Source organism: Haliotis asinina, chromosome 7 (genome assembly GCF_037392515.1).
Source record: "Haliotis asinina isolate JCU_RB_2024 chromosome 7, JCU_Hal_asi_v2, whole genome shotgun sequence".
Classification (NCBI taxonomy): Eukaryota; Metazoa; Mollusca; class Gastropoda; order Lepetellida; family Haliotidae; genus Haliotis; species Haliotis asinina.
In genome coordinates, this window is record NC_090286.1 from 54,469,096 (window position 1) to 54,491,918 (window position 22,823).

General features: G+C 37.5%; 1 protein-coding gene across 1 annotated transcript in view; it reads left to right on the forward strand.

Annotated features, from left to right (window-relative positions):
- Nucleotides 1–499: 499 nt before the first annotated feature.
- LOC137290281 (proto-oncogene tyrosine-protein kinase Src-like) overlaps nucleotides 500–22,823 on the forward strand; it is a 41,945-nt gene continuing 19,621 nt past the window's right edge. The window contains exon 1 of the mRNA XM_067821081.1: nucleotides 500–606. The gene's annotated coding sequence lies outside the window, so the exon portion shown is untranslated. The remainder of the gene's footprint in view (nucleotides 607–22,823) is intronic.

Here is a 22,823-nt window from a genome sequence, read left to right on the forward strand (position 1 = left end):
CTAGTGTCGCTTGTGATCGCGCTGGGACTATATTGCTAAAAACTATGCTTACGGTCTCAAATATGATTTTACAAACTAAGTTCTAATATTCAGAGAAACACTTTTGCATATTATCTATAGCTTTTATGTTATTTGAGGACATAACATTATATTCATACCATCTCAGTGAAATTATTATATGAAATCTCTAAGATTTCTCAACATTGAAAAGTTTCGTACTCCCCTCCCGGAAGTAGATTAACTTGCCTTTTCGGTATGGTACAACCCGCCCTTCCATAAACTATGTGCAGACAGTATGCTCAACTTGAACAATTTCTGTCCAGGAACTGGCTTTGTGTTGACATTTCTATTATAATTTGATACATGTTTCGAAACAACGCATGTATATCAAGTTTACGTTAATTAGTTAATCTGACATCAAGATACACGAATGTGAATGCTATCCTGTGCGCTATACCAGTTCATCTAATCGAAATTATCAAGGCGCACCTGACCTCTCGCGAGAAATGTTTGTGACGTTTGAGAGGGTCGTCAGTCTTACTTCCTTGTTCAAATTATGACAACCACTGTACGGCCTAACTTTATCAAAGTGGAGTTTCTTACAAGGTAAGACAATTTTAACCAATATCATACAGTTACTGTCACTTTGTCTCTTTACTCCCACATTTTAGTTCTTCTTCTTGAATCATATGCTGTTTTACACCAATGGGACATCGGGCTAGGGGGAAGTTGGACTGAATGCCATGCCCGTATCATAAGGTTTGATAGATGGGGGACATTTTGAGGTGAATACATCTTATTATGTTTATAGTTTACAGCGGAGGGATGTTGTTTTGGTGGAAAGGTTGTTGTGAAATGTTTATTTGTTCAGAATTCATGTTATGACACTACGTGTGATTACTGAAGCAGATAGCCCAGCTCTTCACAAGCATAGCCAGGCTCTGTCAGTTCACCGCGTCAAAGAGACAGGTGAATCTAACCCAACAGGACGTTCATCAGTGAAGGCGCTTGACTCTCTGTTTATCCCTAGCTATTCAATAATAACACAAACAAATAATCACTTAAATTAGCTACTGCTACTTATTAATGATAATTACATTCGTAAACATAGCACTGATCATATCAGGTAGGTATGTTCAGGGTGTTCAGTATGTTATTATGAAATTATCTATCACTGACAATTAAAAAAATTCTATATGTTCGATTTCTTTAAATTCAACCGAAAATATCTACCTGTTAGGTGGTATGTAGGTTTTTTTGAATTCAATAAAAATAGCATGGAAACAAAACAATCAAAGCTGGGTGCACAGGCATGCAAGGACAAGTTGCAGATTGTATGCCTAGTGCACTCCATGTCAAGATTAATTTTCATCATTCTTTTCGTGCTAGGTTGCAAGCTCAAAAACTGTGCTCACTGTATGGATTTTTTTTTTCTTCGAATCAGTTTGACATGTTGATAAGAACATGTTCATTGTATAAGCTGTCTCATGTATTGAGTTCTTAGTGCCCAGAGATATGAATATTTTGGCATCATATTTTATGTATATCCCAACCAAGATGTCCAAGATATTTTCATAATATAGTAGTGCAATAGTGTATTGGTTCTCTGTCACTGTCAGAAAGAGATCAGTGAGATTTGAATGTTAAAAGATTCAGTTTGAAACTTTATCATCATCTTCCTTATCAATATTGTTATGTTTTCTAGTTATTGTTCTATATGTCAGGGCCATATTCCTGAAGGAAATAGAGATATACATGCATCATTTTGTTTTGACAGACAAGGAAATAAATGGACCAGGGGTCTTATAAGATGGGAAATGCTGGATAGATTTTCTCCACGCTGTTTCACTGTGTTATTTATTTCTGTAATTTAATGGAAGTAGTTTATTGCTTGAACGAATGGTTAGTCTTGATCAGGATGAAGATTTATGAAACAGTGTCCAGGACAAGTAATATTGAGGAAGTAGACGTCACATGTTAACACAATTTATTGGGCAGGTAGGGTAGTCAAGTCATTAAAGTGTTTGCTCATCGTATCAAAAGCCTGGGTACAATATTTCTGGTGTCATCTGCCTTGGTATTGCTGGAATGTTGCTAGAATCCACTTGAAACTATGCTCACTCACTTACTGGTTCAGAATATAGTAATACAATACAGTAAAAACTCAGTGATAAATGACATGACATGGTTACTTTTTGTGAACACCTGGCGCCCTCACTAATGTTTGACTTATATGTTCTCTAATTTGCCTCAGTGTCTTTATGTACGGGGGATATTCTGTAGTATTGGCATTTTACTTTTTATTGAGCAATGATGGAAAATTGTGTGTAAATGTGCACAAATGAGCTTGTCACGTGTGGAGTAAGTCAAGTGATATGTCTACCTATTATCCCCCTGTCCATCCTTGGGTAATCATTTTGTTTCCGGAGCATAACTCAAAAACCATTCAGTATTTTTTAAGAAAAATTGTTAGATGTCACAAACAGAACTTCTGGTGGTGCCTTTTGCTATTTAGAAATTTTTGTCATTTTTTATTCTTGGTTTCCAGGGAAATGATTCAGACTTTGTCTCAAAATGGAGGGATGGGTTTTGTTTCCAGAGCACAACTCAAAAACCAGTCAATATCTTTCAAACAAAACTTTATAGATATATCAAACAGGGCCCAAAGTGGTGCCTTTTACTATTTGCAGATTTTTGTCATTTCTATTTTTCATGATTTTGATGGACTTACTTCAAAAAGAATGAGTGGGTTTCATTTCTTGAGCACATTTTGGTTTCCATGGAAATTGTGTCCCAAAAACGAAACGGTGGGCTTTGTTGCCGGAGCACAACTCAAAAACCTTTCAATATCATTTAACAAAACTTGGAAGATATGTGAGGCAGATCCCAAATTGGTGTCTTTTGCTGTTTGCAGATTTTTGGCATATATGTTTCATTTTTCATAATGAAAGCCGATTTTGACCCTCAACTAAACGAACTTGACACAAATCTCAGACGACAGCAAGGACGTAATGGCTGCATGAAGGGGGTGTAATCAAACCCTCCCTGTCATTGGTCAGCGCTTGCTGTTGCCTGCTATTTGTGCCAAGATCATTTAGTTGAAGGTCAAAATTGGCTTTCAGTCGACTTGTAGAAATAACAATAAAGAACTGATAGGTGTCATGAGTTGTGATCGATAGGCCAATCACCCATGATTATGTTTAGATGAAGTTTTAATCGAGTGCATGCGATGGTAGTGTAGCGATTGGCAAAGCAGGCGGGTGGGGTACACCAAAATGTCCAGCCTTGTCTAGATATACTGTACTGTGGAGTGTTTCTAAGTCGAGGGTATTCTCAAACTTTTGATGTTTATAAAAAAACTTTAATCCTCGCAATGACACAAGTGGCTGTGCTCTAAGAAACTTATTTACCACCAAACGACATGGTTTGAACTTGTTTTAGATCTTAGATGATTATTTACATGTGATCGATACCAGGACCCAATTTCAGATCCTAGATAAATCCCTTTATGTGATCAATACCAGCACATAGTTGCAGATCCTAGCTAAATCCCTATATGTGATCAATACCAGCACCCAGTTTCAGAACCTAGGTAAATCCCTATATATGATCAATACCAGCACCCGGTTTCAGATCATAGATAATTATTCTTCCAGGATCCACCGTCAGTGTTCAGTTTCCTTGGTATGATCATTGTTTTGATCAGTATCAGCAGCAATTTTCAAATGTTTGATAAACATGATGGTTCCCAGGGTGTGATGAATATCAGTTTCAAATCTTCAACACATTTGCTTATACTACAAATTTTAGCCTCAGACTATGCCAATACGACTGCACTAGAAATTCTATGAAATATGAAGAAAATTCATTATAGTTCAGATCACCCGACACAAATACATATATTTTCGTCGAAGAGAAGATATGCAGAAATGTAATGGTAATAATGTGGAAATCTGTTATTTGAATTATGTGAAATTAAAGCTTCACTCTTGACTAGTGTCATTATTATCATTCTCAGAATCCATCATCATATTAAGTATTTAGTTGACTACTAATTCAGTGGTGAAACTATTAATTTTCATCCATGCAACCAGTATTTGCATCTCTTTAAGGTTGGCGTCTCTCCTAGAGGTGATGCCTATGGTGGAATTCAACTGATGTGATTGGGCAAACCCACCTCAGCACATCAGGTTGTAACTTCTATATATGTAAGTCCATAAGTATGGGAGTTCACAGACACACCTGCTGAACGGTGAGGCTGATTAACATGATGAAACTGCTGAGGTCATGGCTAGGGTTGATTGATGAGGACAAAAGAACACAAGATGTCAAAACTTAAAGATGGATTATATTAGCTGATAATGGTTGGTATTAAGGTGATCACATGTCTGCATATGTGTGTTTCCCAAGTTATATTTCCAGATGGATTTAATCTAATTATATCAGTTCCCAACATGCAATGACTGGTGACAGGTTTTTATGAATGATGTGTGACCTTGTAGGCGTGTTGCCCTGACCGAGACTACTAGCATACTTTGTGACCTTCAACAATGTTCAATCAACCATGAAAATTCTAGTTATTCAACCCAATCTAAAACTGTCAGAATATGCTGCAACGCCTTGGAAAATACTCAGATGAATGGTAGCTGATTGTTGTGTGTCTGTTGGCCTGCAGAGCTTAGCTGTGTTCCACTTGTTAACATAGCTAGATATAAAAATGTTAATATCTAATTGACAGATTAGTGCTGAGATTCACAGATGCAGTCCTGTGTTAAGTTGTATGTTTTCTCCAGAAAACAAATCTTTTTCCAGAAAGTTATTGGTTGTAGTTGTATCATACCGCTTATTGTGCTTATTGATTGATCTTCTATTGTCTGTGGCAGATTTAGTCCCACGCAGAGAAAAGAAGCATCTTAATTAGTGTTATACAAGATTCTGTCAAATTTGGGCGAAACGCAATCAAATATTGTTGCCTCAACAGGTGACATGATTACCTTAAAATTTAAGGTTTAATCTGTGTAAAGTTTGCATAATAGAATTCAGCATTGAATCACGTAATTCAAGTTAGTTCAAGAAAATGCACATATTATGTGTTTATATTTGTCTTAAGCACTGTATGTTTGAAAATTTTCAGGACTATTTAATGATAATGTGTATTCTTTTTTCAGGAATAAATGTGTTGATGATTGGTTAATACATCTGATGCTTATTGACATCTCGACTGTGTGAAATCACCTATCATCTTTCCAGTGCTTCCTTCTAAAATGTAACTATCAGAGAGGTTAAGAAGTGTGAAAACTTTTCAGCAGTCTGAGCATACTGAAAGTCACTTTAGGTGACTTGTTTCTGTTCCGTGTATTTGAATCATTCTGAAGGGAGGAAATTTTTTGTTTCAATTTTGTCAAAGTTGTGGCCTTGTCATTCTGTGACAGCAGCCTTGTAGTTTTCAGTATTCTTCAGTGGATAAGTTACTGCCTTGAGAAATCCTTAAATTATTGAATTATGAATTTGTTGAAACCTTTTTCCACACCATACTTGTTCATGTACAGTGTTCCCAGAAATTATTGAGAAAATCTTTGTTTTTTTTCTAATGATGCTAAGATTGAAAAAAGGGCTTTCACTATGCACTAAGCCTACTAAATAAGGGAGACAACTCTTGAAGGCTTAGAAGGCAGCTCATTACGTCAAGAGTTATCTCCCTTGTCTGAGCAGATGGCTTCCTGTGTTGACATGGCAGAATTTACAGCAAGAGAGAAAAGAAAGCTCATTCTAGATGATTTTGAAAGGGGTGAGGCTGATGCTAAAGTGTTAGCTTGTAGACATGGTATTCCTCTGTCTACAGTATACAGAACTTTGAAGAATATTCAAACAGGAACCGGGATAGAGCACAAAGCAGGGGCAGGTCGGCCTAGGAAATTCAGTGTTGTGGATCGCCGAAGACTTGGGCAGATTGTGAGTAGGGGCAAATTGAAAAGTGTTGAGAACATCAGAAATGAAATGATTAGCAGAGGAAGTCCTCAGGTATGCAATGAAACAGTTAGGCAGGAATTACAGAGACTTAATTGGGTGAAAAAACGTGGAATTCCCTCGCCGTTGATGAAGGATGCACAAAAGGAAAAACGTTTGAACTGGTGTCGGGCTCATGAAAATTAAGATTGGGATAATGTTTTCTTTTCGGATGAAAGTTCTGTTTGCCTTTTCCCTAATTGTGTGAAAATTTGGACCAAAGATACTGTCAAACCTATCTACCAGCGACCAAAACATAACCCGAAGTTTCACATGTGGGGTGGCATATTGGCTCGCGGAGTGACGCCATTGTGTGTTTTCACGGGAAACTTGACAAAAGAAAGATACGTTAACATTCTAAATGGTCACCTTCTTCCGACAGCACAAACATTGTATGAAGATGCTTGGATTTTCCAGCATGATAATGACCCAAAACACACTGCGCGCTACACAAAACAGTTGTTGTCAGGCGAAAATGTTCAAGTTTTAGACTGGCCCAGTTACAGTCCAGACCTAAACCCAAATGAGAATGTGTGGGGAGTCATGAAGGACAGAATAAACCAAAAGGGACTGAGAAATATTGAAGATATGAAGGCCGAGGTGGTCCAATATTGGGATACCCTGTCACACGATTACCTACAAACTTTGATGGGTAGTGTGCCTAGGCGTATTCAGGCATGCATTGCTGAGCGAGGAGGTCTAACAAAGTACTAAAACAAGACTGAGACTGTAAAAGGATGATGTTTTAACATGTTTATGTAAGTAAAACGCCAGAAGTTAATAAACGTAATGAGTTACATGATGCAACATGATTCTCAATAATTTCTGGGAATACTATATTTTGTGAATGTTTGTTTTGTGTCCATGTTATGTCCAAATAGTTGCAGATTTAGAATATTGAACTTCAGCATACTGGAAGTTGACCAGGGACTGAATCACTTTTTGATGTCATTGTGTCATAATATGACTGAATGTATGAAACAGCAACCAGACACATTCCAGGTTAGAGTTTGTCCGAGGTATCTGTGCTTGTTGTTGCCATGGTTACTTGAGTGGTCAGGTTTTGTGACTTGGTTAATGGCGGGTCACAATGACATGACAGGGTCAAATGTTGCTCAGAATATCAACTGAAATAGCTGGAACATGACAAAGTGTTTTGAAAAACAACAAACAAAAACATGAAACAGTAGTCAGGGTCTAGATTTTCAAAACGTTCATAGCACTACAAACTTCTTAATCCAATTCTTAGTACAATGACTACAGTCAAAGTTAAGAGTTCTTAGGGCCATGAGTGTTTCGAAAATCAAGGCCATAGGTTTTAAGTACCACATTTGAAAATGGCCAAATGACAAAACATCGTCTAACATGAACACTGCGCTTAGCATCATTGTCAGTAAATATTTTTTACATGATGGGAAATTAGCTGATGTTACTACAGCTTGAACAGGAATTTATGAAGCGGACATTGCACTAGTTGTTAACATCGTATTTTGCGTTCAGCGAAATGTTTCTCTACCTGCTTTAGTAATTGTGAAACCAGATTTCCCTGGGAATTGCAGGACTTTCATGTTCCAGGTTTCAGTGTACTGTGTAGAAAGTTTTTTTTCTGTTATTAGCCCTTTGTCAGTTCAGTTTCTCTTAGTGCTCTAATGATGACCATTGATGCATCGATTGTATGTGTGACAATCAATTTTTAGTAATGGACTTTATTTTTATTAAATATTTAAAGAACAATGACAATATATGGACGAACAACTTGTTTATTGGCACAAGATTACTTGCTTTGATAATGGTATTAGAACCTACATTGAAACATTGCTCTCATATCAATAACGGAGTTGTTCATCCCTTTATTGTCATCCTTCCTTACTGCCCCAACTGCTGAATGCCTCTCAGCGAAGTTAAATATTTATGGTTTCTTTTTTGTTTTTTTGTTTTTTTGAAAAATGATTTATTGCAGCTTGGTTGAGTTTATCTTTTAACCATGTAACTGTTTACTTGATCTGGGTTACAAATATCTTGTCTGTTATTAAGAGAGACTGAAACTACATCAGCATGTTTTTATTTCATATAAGCTATACATTCATTTGGAAATGACTAAAAGTGAAACAATTCAAGGAGCACAAAACCTATTGTAATAGTATTGCAACAGATGGTTGCAATAGACTATCATTATAGCAGTAGTATGTTGCAATAGACTATTGCTATCACGATAGTTGTCTCCCCCTCTATAGTCACCCCTAGCTCCTATCAACCCCCAGATTCCTCACACAGTGAGCATCCACATGAGCTCATGAGCCATTAAAAGTCTTGATGTATGAGACAGATCATGGGTGCCTCAGACAGCAGCTTCAAACATGAGTGGACTTATGTGTCAGAAAGCCCCAACAATACACAAAATGTGACAAGTTTCCCATGCCAACGAGCAGCAGTGTGTGACACAGACATTGTTGACTGGGTACTCGCTCTTTGTAGGAGAGAGTAGTCTGTCTCACAGTTCCTGAACCACATTATTTTCCAAACCTTTTTACAGTACAAAGGCAATAGATGAAGCAAATCTAGATTTCCCAGTTCAGGCTGAATTTCATAGTTCACTGGGTCTTATTTTGTCAATTGAAATGGTATCGTTTGTTTCTTGTATTATTCTGTGTATCCAGGCGACTGAGTGTTAGTCTTGGCAGAGAGCTCTGTTCACTGATGATTTGGTAGATGTTTATTCAACCTGTGTTGTCAGAGGCTTTACATTGCCGACAACATTCCTATATTTGTCTTGTTGCTCAGTTCGTTTAAAACAAGGGGTACCCCACGCATCCTAATCTAATTGTATAAGATCTATTTGCTGTGGGCTTTTTTCTCTGCTCGCTGCAATTGAATACATAGGAGTGTTTCAGTTTGGCCTGTTTCCTTTGAGTCTGAATAATGCAGTGACTGTCACCTGTTGGAATCCTATGTCAACACGTTTTTGTTTATGTCTTTCAACTCTATTCAGAGATATTTCCCCTAGAGCTGTGAGTCACAATTTATGTCCACAGAAATCTGATAAAAGAAACCTGTTATCGCAACCATCTTTTTCTCTTTCGGCGTGAATTGGTGTTGTCAGAGTTACAACTTCTTCATGACAGATTGAAAATCATTTGGATTGGGGGATCATTGAGCACTTTTTGATTACCTTAACTTGATATGATTCTTTGGTCAATGTTCAAAATTAGATTTATAGACATGATAATAATGGTTGTTACATCAGCGCTTTAAATTTTAGAAAGTCCTTGGCATTGACACTATCATTTATGTCTAGTAAGTGAGTGTGTTTAGTCTTATGTTTCCTTTAGCAATATTCCAGCAATATCAGGGCAGGGAACACCAGACATGGACTTCACACATTGTACCCTTGTGGGGAATCAAACTCATGTCTTTGGTGTGATTAGTAAATGCTTTAACTGCTAGGCTATTTCCACTAATCTTCCCCTTTAAATCTAGTGATCACTGAATATCCAACATTCAGCGTTAGGATTGTACAAAAGAGACTACTCTTACATATGTAAGTTATAACCAAGAACATCAAAGAGTTGATTTAGAGGAAATTTGTTGTTTTTTTTCCCAAGAGAATAGTTTGTGGCAGAAAATATTTAGCAATATCTTGATCATAAGATGTGTCTTTAATTATTATCTCCTTACAATGTGTTAGTAACATGTTTGCTGTTTTGATGACTGTTTTTAATTCAGTGTTACATATGAGAAGATAACACTTGGGGATGTTTAGTGGATAGTGAACATGGTGAAGATATGGGTTTGATTCCCCTTATGGTTGCAGCAATACTCGAAGTGGTCAGTGGCTCGTTTGAGAGGAGTAAAATCCTATCCACTGATACATCCCAGTGACAAAAACTGATGGGAATGATGAAGTATGAAGTGTTTGAGCGGTCACTTTTCAATGATGACTTCTGCTATTTCATCCTGCTTGTGAACATGAGATGTTATGTCAGATGCTGCTGCTCCTGACAGGCCTTTTTTATCTTCTGAAACATCATGTATACACCATGCAGCCTTTGTTACTGCTCTAATTGAAGAATGAAAGTAGTAGGGGCCTTGTCATTAGCTCAATTTTACAAGTTAGGGATTTTTTGGTCCTTAGTTTCAAATAACAGCTGACCTCAGTGACTCCTATACATAGTCAGCTGATGTCTCTGAATTTACATTGGATGTCCCAGTTGGACTTAGTTCCAGAATCTTATAAACATAAAAGACATCCAAGATTTGCCTGTCCCGTGAAGGTCCCGGGTTTGAATAGTCCTTCAGCAACCCATACTTGCCATAGAAGGCGATTATGCTTGTCATAAGAGGCGACTAACGGGATTGGGTGGTCAGACTCACTGACTTGGTTGACACATGTCATCGGTTTCCAGTTGCACAGATTGATGCTTATGTTGCTGATCACTGGATTGTCTGGTCCAGACTCGATTATTTGCAGAACGCAGCCATATAGCTGAAATATTGCTAAGTGCGGCATAAACAAAACTCACTCACTCAAGATTTGCCTTGATTATGTTTTTTCTTTGCCAGCATCCTTTCATTGCTAAACAAGGGTTTACCAGCGTAGTAGAAACCTGTAACACCTGATTGTGTACTGGTCAGTTTTTGAGCTATGTAGTAAAGACAAGCATCCTTTCTTTGACACAGCCATCTATCGGACTATTGATGGGATTCTGCCCCAGAATTCATCATCTCTTATGATGGTCCAATCTGATCAGGATTTTACAATGGTCTGAAAGGCATCCACTTTGAAAGTGTCAGTTTTGTTCATTCTAAGTCTCTTTGCTTCTTAGACCTGTGCAGATTTTTGTCTTTTTTCATTTGAAATAGTTGTGAAATCAGAAAATCTCTAAATGATATGCTGATAAGATGTTAATTTCCTCAGAAAAAACTTTTTGTTGAAAGATCTGAAACACAATAATTTTTCCTGCAGCAGTTTCATCTGAAACTTCTGATTGTGTCTGATACCGTAACATGCTCATTGTCTAGGCTGGGAATGGAATCAAACCTCCTGCTTTCTGTCACTGGTTTCTCTAGACAGTATTGTCCTGATTGTCTGAAACCCTGCTCCACTCAGTGAGATGAGTCTACACTCACATCATCAATACTTCAGTTTCATATTAATACATGGCATTACTTCATAAATACATGTATCCAGCATGCATGGTTGTAGTCATGTGTCTGTTGTGTCAAGCAATGAAATTCCTGATGGTCAAATTGTTAACTGTGTCAGTCTGTTACCTTGTAAAAAAGTAATGTGAGCATGGTGAAGAGTAGGTGACCAGAAGGGTTGGGCATGTCATGTATGAGAAACAGGGCCGTTTGTACAGGAGAAAACACGCCTCTGAGGTTTTGGTAGACATTGTAAAACTGGAGGGGTGGGAATTCCGTAGGGGTGAGCCCTGAGGGATTTCCAAACCCCGATGGTTTTATATTGTCTACCAAAGCCAAGAAGTATTTTCTCTAACATATATACTGTCAATGCTGGATAATTACAATGTAGATGATCATTTAATGAAGCTGCATTATAAAATGTCATGAACATTGAAGAGCCAATGTACTACACATAGAACATACAACAGTTCAAGGAGACATGGAAGATACGGTGTAAAATAATGTCCGACTCTTGAAGAATATCATCAATTCAAAACAGCAGGATGTTGAACTTCATATCAGGATAAAAACACCACCATATTGTGTTGCATGGTGAATTAATAGTAACAGGAAAAAATAGCTTATTTGTGAGTATGTACTACTGCATTGTTGTAAAGTATTATAGAATTCACTCTAGTTTGCAAGTTCAAGACTCTTAAATGTAAAGAGGACCTCCGAAAAATTCATTGACAGTCTTCATGACTTTGAAGTTCATGACCTCTGAGATCTGTACATCAATTTAGAAACTGGATAAATCTGACCAAAACATAAATGTAAATAGTCAGTCAAGTAGGACTACGTACAAATTCTGTGGAATAGTAAGATAATGTTTCCACTCCTCCTTAGAACAAGACTTTACAAAACCCCATTGTAATGCTGTAAGTTATGCATGTCCACTAGTCGTTATTTTTTTAAATAGGTGAAAATAGGTGATTTTTTCCCCTGAACTGGATAATACATCACAACTTTGGCCTGAGATAACTTGAGATAAGTTGAGAATCATGAGCTGTGAGTTCACTCTACCCTGGTTGTGACTATCAGCACACAATAGATGTGGCCCACATTTAGCTGGTACCAGGAAGTAATATGACTGACCCTGGTAGTGCCAACGTGAGTACATGCTGTAGATGTCTTCATGCATGCTTAAATAACATTCTGTTGTTGACTGATTCCTTCAGGGTACGTCAGGGTAGATCGGGACAGGTCCTTAGTTTTGTGTCAGTAATGCAGTTGTGGTGTTCGATAAATTGCTTTAGCATTTTATATACCTGTGACAGTGTGTTGAATTAACAACATCACAGTGTTGTACATTTGTTGTTTTGATGTTTTGTCTAAACATTACTGTGTTGTCTATATGGGTTATTACCAAGCCTTTTGTGTAGTGGTGTTTCTTGAGAAGATCACATTGTTTAGTAAACATGTTAATCCCAAAGGTGGGCAGTAGGATAACCTAGTGCTTCAAGTGTTCTCTCATCACCAAAGGCTGGGTTCAGTTCCCTAAGTGGGTACAGTATGTAAAACCCATTTTGGTGTCCACCACCACAAAATTGCTGACAAATGCTAGAAATGGCGTGAAACTAAACTCACTCTCACAAATTCTAGCGCAGGATGTGTTTGGTTTTGTCTCATGGACTAAGGTGTTATGTTGCCAAAATGTTATATCATAAAGTGCAGTTTAGTGTTATTTCTTGAACCATGTCGCATTGTTTTACAACTCTCAATTCCACAACCAGCAAATGTTACATTTTATCTGAGGAAGAAACAATAGGATGTCCTCTATCTTGCCATACCCAGGCTGTTGACAGCTTGTGATAGACAAGGAAACAAAATAATGTAGCCCATGCAGACAACACAGGATATATGTGTGCTGGGATTGTTAACATCAGTTATAATTAACAATTACTGTTTCCTTCTTCAGTAACACTGGAAGCATTTGATCCCATTGCATTGAACCATGAAATCAGTTTTCAGACCAGTGTTTAAAATGACCACTTGCCCATAGCCCGATGCAAGGTAAAACTTAGTAACTTAGGCTAGTAAACATAGAATAATGTTAGTACGGTTTGCCAGCGCAAATTTTCAGTCTGTGCAAAATATTCAATTGCAAATGGCACCATGGTCTCGTTTCCAGCCTGATTGACTGACAGAGTGCTATTACTAAGTATTTAGACTGCCACTGTTTGAATAGTTATAAATAGTTATAGTTACATAATTTGTGCTGAATTATCTGATCCTGACAGTTTGTAACACTGAAGTTTAACTTTGAACTTTATGAAAGAAATAATAAGTAACTACTTTGGAGAGTTTGTATCTTTATTTAGTTTGGCAAGTAAATTTTCATTGGGGCTAGTAACTCTTAAAACTTCCTAGCCCGGTTTACGAGTGATCCTGAAAACTTTTTTCGATTCGTCAGATTCAAGCGTCAGAAACAGGTGTTTGTGTAGACAGATTAGTTGATTTCAATTTAAGCGATATTGCTATGACTATAACTTCTCTACACCCACCCCCAACCCTACTCAATCACTAACATGTATGTATGGATCCATGAAGACCCAACAAGACAACAGGTAGTATCGCCCAGATAGATAACGTTTTGTTATGTCGCTTGAATGATCTTCCTGATACGATACAAGCCCTCTCGCCATGGTTTCTGTCAACAAGGAAGTGAATTGCTCCATGTAATGTACTACATGATGATTGGTTTTAGATCTGAATTTGTTCAGGTCCAGTTAAAGGCAACAGCTCAAATAACGATTTATTCAGTCAGTCACACACCATTTTGTCTGTCTGCTACGTTACATTTTCTTACTTACATCTGTCAGTATATTTTCCATTTTCTAGGTTTCTAATCATGCTAATAGGGCGCAATTTGCAGAGTTTCTGCTCAGTATGGACTAAGCTGTTTTTTAAAAATAGTACACGGAAGCGAATAGAACTGAGGAGTGATCTGGTTTATTGACAATGACATCAGGTTTCAGTATGTGTGTGTATGTGTGTTACTCATGTTTACAGAACTTTATTAGCACAGACGGACACTATCTCTTGGGGCACAAGTAGCCTAGTGGTGACAGGCTATCCATTGGGGCACAGGTAGCCAGTGGTGTGGGACTACTGACTAGGTGGGGACACAGGTAGCCATTATTCCAAGATGTCATGATTGATTGATTTGCTGTTTAATGCCACACTCAGCAATATTCTAGCTAGATAGCAGCCGTCTGTAAATAATCAGGTCTGTTTAATGCCACACTCAGCAATATTCTAGCTAGATAGCAGCCGTCTGTAAATAATCAGGTCTGTTTAATGCCACACTCAGCAATATTCTAGCTAGATAGCAGCCGTCTGTAAATAATCAGGTCTGTTTAATGCCACACTCAGCAATATTCTAGCTAGATAGCAGCCGTCTGTAAATAATCAGGTCTGTTTAATGCCACACTCAGCAATATTCTAGCTAGATAGCAGCCGTCTGTAAATAATCAGGTCTGTTTAATGCCACACTCAGCAATATTCTAGCTAGATAGCAGCCGTCTGTAAATAATCAGGTCTGGACCAGACAATCGAGTGATCAACAGCATGAACATCGATCTACTCAACTGAAGTATGATGACCTATGTCAACAAAGTCATTGGAACTGATCTCCAAATGTGGCTAGTCACATCTTACAACAAGCATGGTTTGCTGAAGAACAGTTTTAACCAGGATCTTCAAAAATCACTTGCATGGTAACCATCCCTCAACTCCTACATAAGATAGTCTATGCACCATTTTGAAACAGATGACTGGCCTCCAATAAGAGCATGAGTCAGGGTGCGTTGACACCCTGATTATCTTAGGAAGGGTATGTGACAAGAAACAGATGAAATAAATCTGGGCACACTGACAGCACACATGATCAACACAGGGTATGTAATGCACATGATACAAGAAGGCAGGGCACAGTGACATCATGCACAGGAGTGACTCTTGTCATGTGTAATGATATTGATGAACATGACTGTTTAACATACTCTTCCTTGGAATCCTCACGGGTGCTGTGATTTACACTGCCCTTTGACAGAGTGAACTCTGTGCTTGGATAGGCACAATTACCACTGGGTAGAGTCATCCGTGACTTGGCTTTTGTGCAAAACTGTTCTGTAATTGATGACTGTGTCATCCCACATACTCCTACCTACTTGTTAAAACAGGTGCAGGTAAAAATGTTGTACATGGATCACCCTTGACTTCTCGATATGGGAGGTATCTTGACTTCCTTTCTGTCTTCAAGGGGATCATGGCAGATAATATTATGGGCCATTTATGTATAAAGTATTTATGTTAGAAAATTAATTCACAATTAGTTTTGATTAGCTATTAAAAATCATTTATATCCAGTTCACTATATGATATTGCATTAAGAATTAAGATTTACCCTTATTTTTATTTTTTTATTTTTTGTTTTGTTCTGTCAGATTAGATATTTTTTATTTTTAGAAACTGGGCTTCCCAACAATAGCGCACCGAAATGTTTTTCACTTGGCTAGACTGAATGAAGTAATATTTAATGATTTCTGATATATCCATGTTCATGTTTCTGTTTACGTCACTAGTTATGAGAATTGGTTGACATGCCTTTGTGTTAGAGCAAACCAGCAGTAGAATCATAGTGAGTATTTTGTAGTGTTGGGAACTGGTTAAAATCTCATAATTGATGATTAGTTCATTACAACTGATCAGTCACCAAAAATAATTAGTATTGGTTAGCGACATTTATCAGATTTTCATTTTATGTTTGTTAGAAGAGAGAAAAGGCATGTAGTTCTCAGGGATTTTTTTAAATTGCACAAAATGTATTTCCAAATTTCACATCTTTAAAAGTAAAGATGACTAGATAAAGGATGACTTGTACATTAGGAACTTAAATTCCATGGACTCTTTTAAGATAAATTCAATCATGACTTGGAATAAGCTTTCAGTGCTTATGAAATGTAAATTTAATGATACAAAACCAACCTTGTGAAAAATATTGTTAATGCAAACAAGTGTTGCCATATTGTTTAGTCACTGTGACTAATCTTCGATTATTTTAATTAATTGAACCACAACTGGTATTTTCAACTCAGGTTGCATCCAATATGGAAGATTTCTGAGTCAGGTGGTGTCCAACACTCCAGCTGATAACCCCAGTGGGAGCTGTATCCCATATTCAAGGACTCTCATCCAGGGGCTGATTGTGTAAACTGTAGTTGGGTCTAAGACCTTTATAACAGCCCTACTTTAACTTGATTTAAGATTGTATTGTGGATATCTGCAAAGGGTGCTAATTGTACCACTTACAATAAAACCCATGAAGGCAGTGGTCAACTAGTAGGCTGTATGTGGAGAGTGAAATACACTATGATATATCTCAAATCAAATCACACTACTCCTAATGAAATTGCAAATATTATCGCAGCATTTTGTTAAACATGTTCTTACCTTAGTACTAAGCAAAATAGTCTATAGCTGAAAGATGTCTTTAAGATAGACATATAATTCATTTTGATACATGAAAGACCTGTTCAGATGAGCCTGTGGTTCTGGAAGAAACCATAAATCTGTTCTTATGTGACTAGTTAGTGGCTGTATAAATAGGTGCAAACTCCTAGTTCCAGCTACTACAACATGCAGTGAACTTGGACTATGTACTGTGGCTGTGTGTCTCAGTCCACCCAACTTTGAATGGGTACCTCGGATGAGAAAACGCAATAACTCTGTGCACGTAGTGGCTGTAAGAATTGTATGATCTATCCGGTGAGTTGAGATTGATCTTACAATGTGCCACTAAGATTGACATCCCTTGATCAAGGGGAAGAATAGCAGTGCCATGAGCATGTACTTGTTATATGGGTATGGGTTCTATAAATATCCGATAATAATTGTCAACTGTGATTGTTAATAATGATAGAAAAAGTAAAAAAAATTCAGGTCAGGTATTTGTCACCACTGAACAGTTGATTGGCTAATATGTAGTTTTAGAAGTTAAGATTAGCTGAACAAAGGGCCCTGAAGCATTGCATCAACAATGAATCAAGCCTCGAAATTTGCTGCATAGTTGATATAATTTGTGTGTCAAATATGCATGTTTTCTGTGTCATGGCAAACACTGTGGTTAATTGAGGATGGTTGATAGCACACTTGTTGAATACTTCCAAGCAGTAAAGCAGAAATAGTACTGATGACAGCATTTTACCCTAGTAACACCAATATACGATGTAGTACTGCTTCCGCAGTGTTACCCCTGACAGATGGTACTATTCACAGTGTACAAGACTGTTGCTTCCCTTACCCATACCAGGATCCTGCCAAGCTAGGTGTAAATATAGACTGTCCCTCGGAAACCTAGCCCGTCTCTGGCGGTCAGATGGGCCTTATTTCATACACTGGTTTCTAGTAACATTAGCCTTCACAAATTGTGATATGGGCGGTGATCTCATCTGTGCGGCATGTTGAGTACAATAGACATCCACACTCCTCATCAGTTTCATGACTGCCTCATCAGACTTAAAAACCCAGTCCTTGTTGAATTCTTCAAACTCTTGAAATTCCCTCCTTTTGCTAAAATTTCAGCCCATTTGTTTGTATTTTGCACCTCTGTAATAGCAGAAGTGTTTAATGTCAGTAAATGAATGATTTGTATCAAGTATTTTCACAGCCTCCCTGATCAATTACTCTGTTGTTTCCGATCCTGTGTCAACATGTCCTGTTTGCATCAGATGAGAGAGCATCTGATCAATATACAGGAGACCTGGCTTGAAGGATCATCCTTGGAAAAACTCCAGTAGATGTAGGTCCCTCCCACCCATTGTAGTCTTTTCACTGACCTGTTCCGACTGAGGATCATTAACACTGGTCATGTACAGTATCCCTGGTGTAGCAGGGCCTGCCCTGTGTCAGACATCTGAGACATTGTTTTATAAGCTGGATCGTGTTTCTTAATTATTGCGTGAGGAGAAACTTCCTTCTTTTGTTCAATGGATGGAGTCGAAATTGCTCTGGCTTTTTCCGATTTCTGATAATTGGACTTAGATGCATGTATCAGCCAGTACCACCATGCTTGTCTCGGGTGCTGAAGAATTGTAGATGCGGTATAACTTTATCGTATCACAATGGATATAGGATTGTGACAGGAAGAGGATTATGTTGGATGTACCACTTGATTGTGTGTGTTGTGCAATAGAAATTCACAAAGAAGTGAAAAAGGCAACATCTACTGAGTATGTATGTTCATGTCCATTGATATTTTAGAGGGTTAGTGGGGTAGTCCAGTATTTTTCAGTTTTTCAGAGCTATAGTGTATCTCTGACCTGACTTAACATGTTTGGATTAACATGCCACCTTCGTACCAAAAACCCTGCTCAAGGTGACTGACTGTAGATATGTAAAACAATCTGAAACTCCTGGGCAGGTCAGTCTTGAAAGTTGATAAAGTGCAGTGTCGGACAAGCTTCAGAAGAACACTGTGCAGTGTGCCCCTTCAGATGACCTTCTCCAGATTGGTCTTATCTCTGCCATAGTGTCTACATTCCACACATTCCATACCAAGTCTACACCACCAGGTAGGCAGAGGGCAATTCTCATATGACAGATAGTTGACCTCAGTCAAGTTTCAGTTCTGTGTCTCAGTCCCTGCAATATATTATCCTCCCTACAGCCCTGCAAAATTAAGGCCTAAATGAAGCAAGTTAGATATCCCCAGTTGGGAATCCTCTTGATATTGAATGGGTTTATTTGTTACAAATGCAAAATTATATATATTTAGCGACTAAGTGCGCATTACTGTATCAAGTCTCTTTTGCTTCACTTAACTTGTGTCTCACAGACCATAGAGAATAGCTTTTATCATTGTTTATAGGAGTCCTTCTCAAGTCTAGAATGATAAAGCAAGTCTAGATTGCCACAGTCTGATGCCACTGATTGTTCTTGGATCTGTTTTGGTTTGATTTTTTCATTAGCATATTTGTTAGAAATTTTCAAAATAGATAACTTTGTTTCTGTTACTAAGTGTCAGTCTAAATTCAAGTATCATTGTCGATGTGAGGATTTTCATGGATGACATTATTTCTTCATAGTTTGTTGAATTAGGTTAGAGGCCTACTTCCTGCCTCTTTATCAGGCAATCTTGACCTGAGCTGGAACTTTTTAGTTTAAAATATATTTTAGTCCTCTTTTTGAGAACAGTAATGCTCAAGAGGAGGAAATGTTTATCTCACATAGTTATGAGTTTGACGTGTGTTTGTTGGGACTTTCTATTTCCAGTACTGTTTAATGGAAATATTTTCACTTCTGTGTTGTCTAAGTTAATATTTGTGCTGTCATGTCATGGCCACCATGCCCTGTGGACTATCAGCATAGTGAGTGTTTTGGTCGCCATTGAACCTCAGAAAGACAGATAGTTTTGGTTATTCATTGAGTTATGTAAGTTTTGGGATTTTTTTCTTTATATTGTTAGTGGTTAACAACCAATATCGGTTACTGCACTCATGAGGCACAAGAATATCACCATTTTCCTGCCTAAGTTACTGTACATTAGGACAGGTCATATTGAAGGGCTGTAACCTTTCACCAGTCTGTGTTCCATTAAACTCTTTTCATATTTTGAGGTGAAATCTTCCTTCTTTCTTCAACACAATCTAAAATTTTGTTTCATTCATAACTTAACATTCTGGTTTGATCTAATTTTCAGAGACCTGTGAAGGTCCCGAGATAGAATAGGCCTTCAGCAACCCATACTTGCCACAAAAGGCAACTATGCTTGTTGGAAAAGGGCGACTAACAGGATCGGGTGGTCAGGTTTGCTGACTTGGTTGACACATGTCATTGGTTCCCAAGTACACTGATCGATGCTCATGTTGTTGATCACTGGATTGTCTGGTCCAGGCTCAATTATTTACAGACCACCGCCATATGGGTGAAATATTGCTGAGTGTGGCGTAAAACTAAACTCACTCACTCACTCAAATCTTCAGGAACCATGGCCATTAAAAGCTTCGGGAAATCCTCGTTAGATTTAGTCAAGTGACAGCATTAATTTAACATTCAAACTGTTTTACTTGGTCAGTGTCAGGACCAACATTCTGTCAGGATTTCACAGTCCATATGAAGGAATAGTGTGATTTTGTCTGGTGAGTTTAAAGCTGAAACAGACTAAAACCTGCTGTCACTCACTCACCTTCTCATGAACTCATTCATGAACTTGTGAAATAACCACAAGATTGACTTTGACACAAATATTGTTTCTTGCCTGAGGGACATCTGATAGTGGGATTAATGGGCACTTTCTTGAGGAAGGAATGCGCTGGCACTAGTGGGAGTCAGTTGTTTATGTTCAGTTGTTTGATGGCTTTTGTTTGAAGAATACATGGTGTATACAGATGACCACTTGTGTACAACACTGCAGATTTGTACATGAAACTAAACTAAACTGAACTAGTGCTATTGCCAGAGTGAGGAAAGCATGTTATTTTCATTATCAAGCTTCTTAAACATTCCTTTTGTATAAATTTAGTATAGAGTATTTTGACATTCTATAGTAATATTGCCGTCACTGCAATGCTCTCTGATATCTTGTGTGTCATGCTGTCTTCCATTTCATTGTCACCTCAACAAAGTCATCATATTACTTTCACCTGTAACATGTTTTAATTAATATTTTCAGTTCTAAGCCATTTGTTTCGAAGTCTAATTTTTGAAGTGTGCTGCAAGCTTGAAGGAGTTAAACATAAACATCTCTCTATCCAATAGGGCTACTTCTATATGCTTATGCAGTTGTTAAATATTGTGTGCTTTATGGTAAATGTTTATATTAAAGACAACACCACTAATGAATCATGCTGTAGTGTCACTTGGTATAGCTAGTTTTCAGCACATATTTGGTGTCAATGTAATCAGCTTTCTAATTAATAGCTTTCAGCTTATTAGGTGTGTACATGGCTGATGTATAGGGGTGAGTGTGTACAAGGCTGAAAATGTACAAGGCTAATGGTGTATGGGGGTGAATGTACAAGGCTAATGGTGTACAGGGGTGAATGGACACATTGAAGGTATCAAAGGCTAATGATGTACAAGACTGCTGTACAGAGGTGACTGTACACAACTAATGCTGTATAAGGCTGATGTACAGGTGCGAGTCTGTCAAGGATGTCAGTGTACTTGTACTACTTTAGTCTGTTCATGTGATAGTTTGGTTCCTATAATGAATTTATCTGTAAATATTGGTATGTTCAGTCTGGGACTGATCCTCAGCCAGCCAGTGTTTAGCTGTTGTTGGAAAACAAGGGTTCAATTTTTATTTAAAAAACAAAAACACTTGCCACGGGCCAAGTAACTTTCAGAAAGTAACTTATCTTGACTAATTTTCCACTTGCCCTGATTTCTAAGTCATAATCATGATGATGAAATTATAAAGAATAAATCAACATGGTATTAGATGTTGATGTTTACTGGACTGTTTATTGAAAAGTGATAAGTAGCAAAGAAAGATAACTCTGCAGTATTAGCATTGCTAAATTTAAAAGCTACATTTTGAGCTGATATGAAATAAAATGCAAGTGTATTTGCAGTTTGAAACCATAAGCACCATTATTTGATTGCCTTAAATGTAAACTGACTTGTCCTGGGCATCGGGCGATGGGAACAACATATTATAAGGGTTTGGTTTGGCCAACAGGGATTACACATACAGGTAGGTTGGACATTGGTTATCACCATATATTCCAAACTGAATATGCCCTATCATGTTTATGTTGAGTTATGTGTGACTTGGCAAATGTTCACTGGACAAAATATTTGACATATATTAATTCATGTACACTCAGCAAAATTAAGCGTAGGAATAACCTAATAAGTCATTTTATGCAAAATGTGTATGTTTCGAAAGGTTAGGACTAAATGTATATTATCAGAGTTTAACATCTACACTGTCCACTAGGCAGAGGTCCAAGTTACTTGTGATTGGCCATAAGTTATTTGTATAGATTTCCAGATGAGTTGAGTATTTGTGTTAAACGCACCCAATAAATCACAATAACCCAGTAACATGCTGGTTGTCGATGCACTAATGTACATGTAGGAAAATGAAAACCATGATAAGTTTCCTAGTGTAGCCCTTTTTCACCTTTCATTCCCAAATATCTAACTGATGAAATGCATGCATGTTAATATGAACTCTGTTGCAAAAAAAATGTCCTCAGAAAACCTAAAAGCAGGAGGGAAATTGAAATATAAAATCACCAGTCAATGTAATATTCTTTCTAAATACTAAGAGCATTTTGCTTCTGGCAATTTTGAAGTGTATATGGGGTCAGAAAACAATCTAAACTAAATCTTTTTGTGTAAGCTTTCATTTGAGGTCAACAAAAACATAAGGATTTTATTTTTTGAGCGGGGAAGGTTACTTATTTTTTTTTTTTTTTTGATTCTTGAAAGTATACAAGGTGTGGATCCATAAAACAAGAAATAAAAGTAGTTTGGCATAACCTGATGAAAACAGGTTCACACGTTATGGGTTAAAGGTACCAAAGAAACTGGATGTTTTTAGCAACCTCTCAGAACCCAAAGTGAATGATAACCATGGGTTAGAACTCATGGGCTGAAAGCATTAAGAAACCCTGATAAGT